This window comes from Cynocephalus volans, chromosome 17 (assembly GCF_027409185.1).
Source record: "Cynocephalus volans isolate mCynVol1 chromosome 17, mCynVol1.pri, whole genome shotgun sequence".
NCBI lineage: Eukaryota > Metazoa > Chordata > Mammalia > Dermoptera > Cynocephalidae > Cynocephalus > Cynocephalus volans.
The window spans coordinates 31,425,902-31,435,575 of NC_084476.1; the positions used below are offsets into that span (position 1 = coordinate 31,425,902).

General features: G+C 35.4%; 1 pseudogene; it reads right to left on the reverse strand.

The window, feature by feature from the left end:
- Positions 1–360: 360 nt before the first annotated feature.
- LOC134365567 (olfactory receptor 13C3-like) lies at positions 361–1,080 on the reverse strand (annotated as a pseudogene).
- Between the last annotated feature and the right edge of the window lie 8,594 nt (positions 1,081–9,674).

Here is a 9,674-nt window from a genome sequence, read left to right on the forward strand (position 1 = left end):
ATATTTCAAACACAGAGGGCTGAAAAATATGTTTTATTTAAGTAGCTATATGTCTTGGATTTTCTTGGAACTGCTTAATTTAAAACTTTTTTGTCTTGTGCCCATAAGTTTACTTGTATATCTGAGACCACTTATTTCCACATTTTATGCAATCACAGTCATTTACATAAAGTGAGATCATTTATTTTAAAATTTCTTTCTAACTCTGCAATTCTGTTTCTACACATAACCTTTATTTCTTTTGTCATATTTTTAGTTAAAACTGTTGCCTCAAAATATATGAGTTTATTTTGTGCATAAACTCAAAAATGTCAGTTTCTCATAATTTCCTCTAGCACCAATGTCTACTCGTCAGTTTTTTCATAGCTGCAAGCACCTCCTCAGGCTATAGATGATAAGATTGAGCACGGGAATGATTACTCTATAGAACAGGTCAATTAGTTTGTCTGAAGTAATGTAATTGGATGTTGGCTTCATGTGTATAAAGAGAATTATCCCATAAAACACAATTGCCAATGTCACATGGGCTTAACAAGTGAAAAAGGCCTTTTTTCTTCCTTTAGCTGAATTGATCTCAGTAAAGCATAGATAATGAAAATATAGAAACAGAAATTAACAGTAATGGAGTAAATGAAAACATTACATTGCCCAACATTATTATACTCTCATTCAAGGAAAATCTATGCAGGCTAGGTTCATTAAAGATAATACTTCACAAAAATTATTGATGATAATTCTTCCACAAAAGGACATTTGTAATGTGAGCACAGTTTGTTCCAGTCTGTTGAGAAAGCCTAACGCATAAGAAACAGCTTCCATCTAAACACAAAGCACTTTGTTTATGATAATGATGTGTCTCAGAGATTTGCAGATGGCCACATAGTAGTCATTTGCCATCACTGCCAGGAACACACACTCTGTGCACCCCATGGAATAGGAGATAGACATTTGTATAATACCACCTGTGAAAGAGAGAAATTTTCTTCTCTGATAGGAAATTTATCAGTATTGAGGGGACAAAAACAAATGTAAGCCAGATATCCAGGAAGGAGAGGTTACCAAGGAATAATACATGGGCATGTGGAGGTAGGAAACCAGGAGAGTTAGGATGGTCTAGAAGCTGTTCCCCATGAGGATTACTACTGAGTACATCACTAACCACATGACAAAAGGAGTTTTTGTCAACTTCTGGGTATTTAGGAAGACTTCTCAGAATCTTCATGGTAGTCTACCTCATCTGCAAAACATATACCTAGATAAATAAATTAATTAGCCTAGCCCTATTAAAAAATGAGCAAAGGAGCTGAGTAGATATTTCTCAAAGGAAGATATACAAATGACCAGCAGACACAAGAAAAAAGTGCTCAACGTCACTCAGCATGAAGGAAATGCAAATAAAAACCACACTGAGATATAATCTCACCTCAGTTAGACTGGCTACTATCAAAATGACAGAGAATAACAAAAGCTGGTGAGGATGTGGAGAATAAAAGGGGAATCCTTCTACACTGTTGGTGGGACTGTAAATTGGCATAGCCATTATGGAAAATAGTATGGAGATTTCTAAAACAACTACAGATAGAACTGCTGTACAATCCAGCAATCTCACTTCTGCGTATATACCCAAAGGAATAGAAATCATCATGTTGAAGGTATGCCTGCACTCCCATGTTTATTGCATCTCTATTTACAGTAGCCAAGAATAGGAACCAACCTAAATGTCCAATGACAGATAACTGGATAAGGAAAATGTGGTATATTTATACAAGGAATACTACTCAGCCGCAAAAAAAGAATGAAATCCTGCCATTTGCAGCAACATGGAAAACTTAGAGAAAATTCATGAAATAATCCAGGCATTGAAAGAGAAATACCATATGTCATCACTTGTAAGTGGGAGCTAGAAAAATACCCAAATAAACAAAAAAAGAAAGATAATCATATGGTTTTTATCCTCGATTTTTTTAATGTGGTGTATGACATTTATTGACTTGCATATGTTGAACCATCCTTGTCTCCCTAGGATGAATCCCACTTGATCATGATGTATAATTTTATTGACGTGTTGCTGTATTGTGATTACTAGTATTTTGTTGAGGATTTTTTTGTCTATATTCATCAAAGATATTGGCCTGTAGTTTCCTTTTTTTGTTGTATCTTTGTCTGGTTTTGTATCAAGGTGATGTTGTCCTCATAGAATGAGTTTGGAAGAGTGTCCTCTGTTTCAATTTTTTGGAATAGTTTGAAGAGAACTCATATAAGTTCCTCTTTAAAGGTTTGGTAGAATTCATCAGTAAAGCCATCCGAACCTGGGCTTTATTGTTAAGAAACTGCTGATTATTGCTTCAATTTCATTGCTTGTTGTTGGTTTGTTCAGGTTTTCTGTTCCTTCTTGGTTCAGTCTTGGTAGCAAAATTGATGACAATAAACATAGGATGATCTCAATAAATGCAGAAAAAGCATTTGACAAAATTCAAAATCTCTTCATGATAAAGATTTTTAGCAAATTAGGTATAGAAGGAAAGTATCTCAACACAATAAAAGCCATATATGGCATACCCACTGCCAACATCATCCTGAGTGGGGAAAAGCTGAAATCCTTTCCCTTAAGAACAGGAAAAAGATGAGGATGCCCACTATCACCACTACTATTTAACACAGTGTTAGAAGTGATAGCTAGAGCAATCAGGCAAGAGAAAGAAATAAAGGGCATCCACACTGGAAAAGATGAAATCAAACTGTTCCTGTTTGCAGATGACATGAACTTATGTGTAGAAAAACCTAATGACTCTACCAAAAGACTCTTAGAGCTGATTAACAATTTCAGTAATGTTGCAAGATACAAAATCAACACCTCAGAATGAGTAGCATATTTATTCTCTAATAATGAACTAGCAGAAAAAGAAATCAAGAAAGTAAGCCCATTTACAATAGCCACCAAAAAAGAGAAATACCTAGAAATCAATTTAACCAAGGAGATGAAAGATCTCTACAAGGAGAACTACAAATCACTACTGAAAGAAATTAAAGAACATGAAAAAGTTGGAAAGGCATTCCATGCTCATGTGTTGGCAGAACTGACATTATAAAAATGTCCATAATACCCCAAATGACCTACAGGTTCAGTGGAATCCCTAGCAAGACACCAATGACATTCTTCACAGAAATAGAAAAGACAATCCTAACATTCATATGGAAAAACAAAAGACTCTGAATAGCCATAGCAATCTTGAGGGGAAAAAAAAGAAAAAGCTGGAGGCATGACACTACCTGACTTAAAACTATACTACAAAGCTATAGTAACCATAACAGCATGGTACTAGCATAAAAACAGACACTCAGAAGAATGGAGCAGAGTAGAGAACCCAGAAATCAACCCACATCCTTACAGCCAACTGATCTCTGACAAAAGCAACAAGAATGTACATTGGGAAAAAGACTGCCTCTTTAATAAATGGTGCTGGGAAAATTTGACATCCGTATGCAAAAGACTGAAACTAGACTTGCACCTCATGCCATATACCAAAATAAACTCAAAATGGATTAAAAACTGAAATATAAGACCTGTAACTATGAAACTACTAAAGGAAAACATAGGAGAAATACTTCAGGAAGTAGAACTGGGCGAACTTTATGAGTAAGACCACAAAAGCACAAATAACAGAAGAAAAAAATTAATAAATGGGATTATAACAAACTAAAAAAACCTTCTGCACTGCAAAGGAAACAATCAATAGAGCAAAAAGACAACCTTCAGAGTGGAAGAAAATATTGGCAAACTTTGCATTTGACAAGGGATTCATTTCGAGAATATATAAGGAACTCAAGCAACTACCCAGTTTAAAAACAAATAACCCAATTTAAAAATGGGCAAAGGAGTTGAACAGATACCTTTTGAAGGAAGACATACAAATGGCCAACAGGTACTTTAAAAAATGCTCAGTGTCACTAATCATCTGGGAAATGTAAATCAAAACCACATTGAAATATCATCTTGTCCCAGTCAGACTGGCTATTATCAAAAAAGATTGAGAATAATAAATACTTGTGAGGATGTGGAAAAAAGGGAGCTCTTCTACGCTGTTGGTGGGACTGCAAATTATTACAGCCACTATGGAAAACAGTATGGAGTTTTCTCATACAGCTACAGAAAGATCTGCCATATAATTCTGCAATCTCACTTTTGGGTATATACAGAAAGGAATAGAAATCATCATGTTGAAGGGATACCTGCACTCCCATGTTCATTGCAGCTCTGTTTACAATAGCAAGAGTTGAAACCAACCTAAAAGTTCATTGACAGATGACTGGATAAGGAAACTGTGGTATATATACACAATGGAATACTATTCTGCCACAAAAAAAAGAATGACATCCTGCCATTTGCAGCAACATAGAAGAGTTTGGGAGAGAGAGAAGAGAAAGAAAGAACAATCACAATTATGCATTGAAGTTTTTTTATTGGTTATGAATATTCATGAGATACAAAGTTAATTGTCAACCCTCATGCCCAAGATGTGAAGGTCAGATTAATACTGGAAGCATACCCATTACCACAAATTGCATTTGCACATTGTGTCCCCCACCCAATTATCCCCAATCTCCTTCCACCTCCCCTTTCCTCCCGACTCCACTTTGTAGCCCAAAGTATGTTCTCTCCCTCTGCAAGTCCAACGCACCATTGTGGTCTTTCTTTCCTTCCTTCTTTCTCTCTTAGCTCCCACTTGTCAGTGAGTACAAGCAGTATTTATCCCTCTGTGTGTTGCTTACTACACATAAATTCCTCCAGGCTCATCCATGTTGTTACGACTTTCAAAAGGAGAGAACAGAATTGAGGTTACCAGAGGTGGGACAGGGGAGGGGAGTAAGGGAGAAATTGGTAAGGACCCACGAAAAATGATTACATTGTATAATATTGAATATACTAATTATCCTGCTTTGAATATCACATATTACACACAGGTATTGAAATTCAAATCTGAACCCCACAGTTATGTACAATCAATTGTGTTTCAGTAAAAAAAAAAAAAAAAATTAGCCCAATGGATGAGGTAGTCCTTATTATATTCGAACAATGGTTTTATTTTTAAATTTTTTATTGAAATGTACTGACTATACATATTTATGAGGTACAGAGATATATTTCAATACATGTATACAATGTGTGATGATCAAACAACAGTAATTAGCATATTCATCATTACAAAACTTAACCATTTCTTTGTGATGAGGACATTTGATCTCTTCTAGCCATTTGATAACGTGCAGTAAATTATTGTTAATTACAGATGCCTAACTCGACTGTAAACCAACAGAATTTGTTTTTTCTATCTGGTCAAACAATGGTTTTGGTTACAGTACAGGATTTATCTTGTGCTAGTCATTTTCCAGCAGATAATTTTGCTCCCTAATTAAACGATGATCAACACAAAAGGGAGTTTCTAATCTCACTCATTTTGGGAAGGAGTGCTCTCATATAATTCAAGCTTCCTTAAACTATTCAGACTTACAAAAACAGCAGGAAAGGATGGATAGGCCAAGATGTATTTCTACTTGGTTCTGTTTGTGATTGGAATTTGATTGACTATAGGAGCACAGTTGTTTTAGTCAGTTTTTTGTTGCTATAACAGAAATACCTGAGACTGGGTAATTTATAAGGAAAATTTGGCTTATGATTCTGGGACAGCTGCATCTGGCATGGGCCTCAGACTGCTTCTACTCATGGAGGAAAGTGGCAGGCAGCCAGCGGGTACAAGAAGATCACGTGGTGAGAGGAAGCGAGAGAGAGAGAGAGAGAGAAGGTGCCAGGGTCTTTTTAAGCAAGAGCTCTTGCGGGAACTAATAGAGCCAGAACTCACTCATTAATCCCCCCTCCCCCAGGGAGAGCATTAATCCATTCATGAGGGATCTGCCCCCATGACTCAATCAGTTTCCAACACTGCCACATCGGAGATCAAATTTCCACATGAGTTTTGGAGTGGAAAGCACATCCAACTCCATCAACAGTCAACCTACTCTGAGTCAGCCAGCAAAATTCTGATAGAGGCTTTGATTGAGCATCAATAGCCTGGGGTTTGTACTGAATCTGTTTCAGTGAAGGTATACATCAAGTGAAATGTAGTTTCTTCTTTTAGCTGCTCCAAAATGTTTATTGCTATTTGAAAATTACTTTCAGAAAATAATTATTTTATTCTGAGAATAAGGTAGTACATTTGGTACTCTAACATCCTCGAAATGGTTGCTGCCAAAAGATTTTACTTCTATGGGATCCACCCATCTCTTTTGATACTTAAAAAAAAAGGATAATTAATTGTATATAGGCCATTATTTGTATTTTTCTTGCAATGTTGGAGTAATTTCTTTAAGAAGCAATTGATAGTTTCCAAATGTTTGATCCTTCAAAGAGCACTGTGTTGAATACCTTTGTGCTGAAAACATTTCCTGTATTTATGTTTACTTCTCTAAGGTGGAGTTGCACAATATGTTTGGGTAAAAAGAATAAAAAATTTAAGATTATGAATAGTTCCTAATAAATTATTTCCCATGGGACTTATAGTATTGAATAGTTTTGCTATCACTGAGTGCTGCCTTTTGAAGCATTTTTTAATATCTGTCAATTTTAATAATGAGGAATTATGAAATCATCATAGTATATTCATTTAATGAACTATTTGTAACTATTAAATAATATTTTTGAAGAATCTGTATTAATATAAAAATATTTATGTTTATATGAGTATAGTTAAGTAAAAGAAAAACAAAACAGTATTCAGTATTGTTTGCAAAATGAAAACCTAAACCAAGAAACTTATTCAAAATAAAGACCGGAAAAATATAAAAAAAGGAATCATGGTATCTTTTCTGAAATTTCCAAATTTCTAAGATAAGTATGGATACAAGAAAAATATAATTAAAAGAAAAAGAGAGAAAAACATTGAAGTAGGTGCCTAGTTATGTTGGAAAGATTAACTCAGCAAAAATGCAAATCTCAATTTAAATAGGCAATTTTTTTTAGGTATCTAGAGTTTCACTGAATGCTGATTAGGATGTTTTCTGTATTCTAGGTTACGACAGAAGGGATAACTATACTTAAATTTTTTTTTGGTGGGGGGCACTTTAATGGACCATTTGGTTTTATAAAATTGTGACCTATGTCCCAGCTTTAATGTGAGAGGTTGAAAAATATAATAATTAAAACTTTGCCAAAAAAAGTAAAAAAAAAATCTCATTAACTTAAAACACAAGGATGTGACTGATTTGTAGGCTTTATTTAAGCAACATTGCATAGGAGATTTAGGGGGACCCTTATAACTTGGGAAGAAGGATGAGGGAAGAAATGGATAAAGAGCTCTGTTCTTTTTTTTTTTTTTTTTTTTTTTGTGTGACCAGTAAGGGGATCGTAACCCTTGGCTTGGTGTCGCCCTCACCGCGCTCAGCCAGTGAGAGCACCAGCCATTCCTATATAGGATCCGCACCTGCAGCAGGAGGCCGCACTCTCCCGAGTGAGCCACGGGGTCAGCCCGAGAGCTCTGTTCTTGAAGCCCACCTTTCCTTTTCTTTTTCAAAATAAAATAGTTAAAGCAAAAGAAAACAATAACAACAAAATTCTCTGTTCTTGGGAAGGAAGCTTAGCCACTTGGTGGCAGACGAGGACTTGAGAAGATGGCCAGGATGCAATTCCTTGTGATCAGATATGTTCGATGAACTTCAGAAACAATGTCGGACACTTGGTTTCAGCTTGTTTCTTCTTCAGTGCTGTGATTTTCCCCATTATCTCCAGACCTTTAGTCGAGTCTGTTTTACCTGAGTTAGTGGTTCTGTGCTTAACAAATTGTGCCCATTGTGTGCGTGAAGCACTTCAAGGAAGGAGACTGTCTGCAAGTGATGAGATGGCCAACTTGTGGAGAACATGTGGGAATATACACGCACACACACACACACATGCATACATTTATTTACCATCACCTCCTAATAGTTTAATTAGGTAGTACTCTGATGCCACTTAATCTGGGTGATAGGTATATCTGATTAGGTGAATTCTTTGGAAATGCCTACAATATGGAGTGGGATGGAGTTATAAATACTTGTAGAGTTACAATAAGAAAACTAAATAGCTTCTAGGTTTTCATTGCATGGTTTAAAAATATCTGAATTTGTTGTGAATTTCAAAATGTCATTTACAATAGCATGTAAATTCCAAGTTTCAGAGCCAAACAGAATCAATTTTAGATTATTTTACATTAAAGCCCATTTTTTCTTTACTCACTATTTTAACAAATCTGAATTAGATAACTTAATACGTATAAAATCCTTATAAAAATGCCTGGAAAATTTTAATCTATTATTATTATTATTGTTAATAACCAAGAATTAGGGTAGCCTAAGTTCTTTCTACTATATTACCAGCAAGACCTGATAGGATGAACAAAGGTCTGGACAAAATCATTGCAATATATTTGTAGTAAGGACCTCAGCAGTGTATAACAACAAATTGAGAATGAGATAAGAGATATGTCCTCAAGATTTCTGATTGGTTATTTAAAGTACAGTAATGAGTCTAATATAATTAAGTCTTTAGGGCATTATTTTTGAAGTTTTCAAAAAGTTTTGAACATCTTTCCACTGAAACAATTTAAAGTTATAGCTTAGAAAATTGCAAAAGCCTCTGAGAGCAAGAGATATTTAAATTGCCTCCCTGAGCATAAAGAAGATTCTTTGGAGAATTTCCTCAGCCTTCACAATGGGACAGTGTTTCCACCTGGGCTTCAAGCACAAATGAAATGTGCCATATTATCAAACTGAGCTGCCCAATATTTGTTCTTTTACTTTTGAACTAGCAGAACCAAAATATACTCCCATCGTAAACATATTTGACTGTAATGTATAGAAAGCTTTGAGACAATTTAGAACTGGTACCTTTGTCATCAATGTTTTTTAGACATTATGGCTTCCAAATGGTAATCTCTTCTTCAGAAATTCATCAGCCTCATGGAAAATGTTGTAGAATAGTCTGCAAATAGAAGATCAAGGCAAAACAATCCACTGTGTGTTGCAACCTAGGAGGTGAGTCAACCTTCCATTTAGAGGTAATTGCTTAAAATATACAAATAACACAAATTCAAGGGGGAGTCAGTCTTATAAACTGAGATGAAATAAGCTGTGTATTTTGAGAATAAGATATTTCTTAGTAGATAGAGTGTGTAGGGAATAGGAATAAAAAATTTCAAGAGAATTGTCTCGGGGACAGTTAGAAAATTGAGAAAAAAATGAAGAAATGTGACCAAAAGAGAAGTTGCAAATTCAAAATAATTAGAACATCCAGAACAGGTAATGTTTAGGTCTATAATTTCTAACTGCTAATAAAGATTCATTTGGTCAAAGTTTAATTTCCTGGTCTTTGCTTTGTTACAAGTGTCTATATACCTAATAGTATCATTTCTCTTTGGTCCAATGAGATTGTTGCACAATAGTCAGCAGATCCGCCCTCTTGATCCAGAATGTAAAGCAGGCTGTTGTCACCAAAGTTCTGATTCTGCAGCAGTTCACCTCAGAGCACCAATTCAGTTTTGTCTGGTTCGGTTCAGCAAACGTTTGTCCGGTGCTGATTATGAATAGACAACGTTCTAGCAGGATTCTTGTCCTGGAGCTTCTAACTCGGGGTGCTATTTTTACAC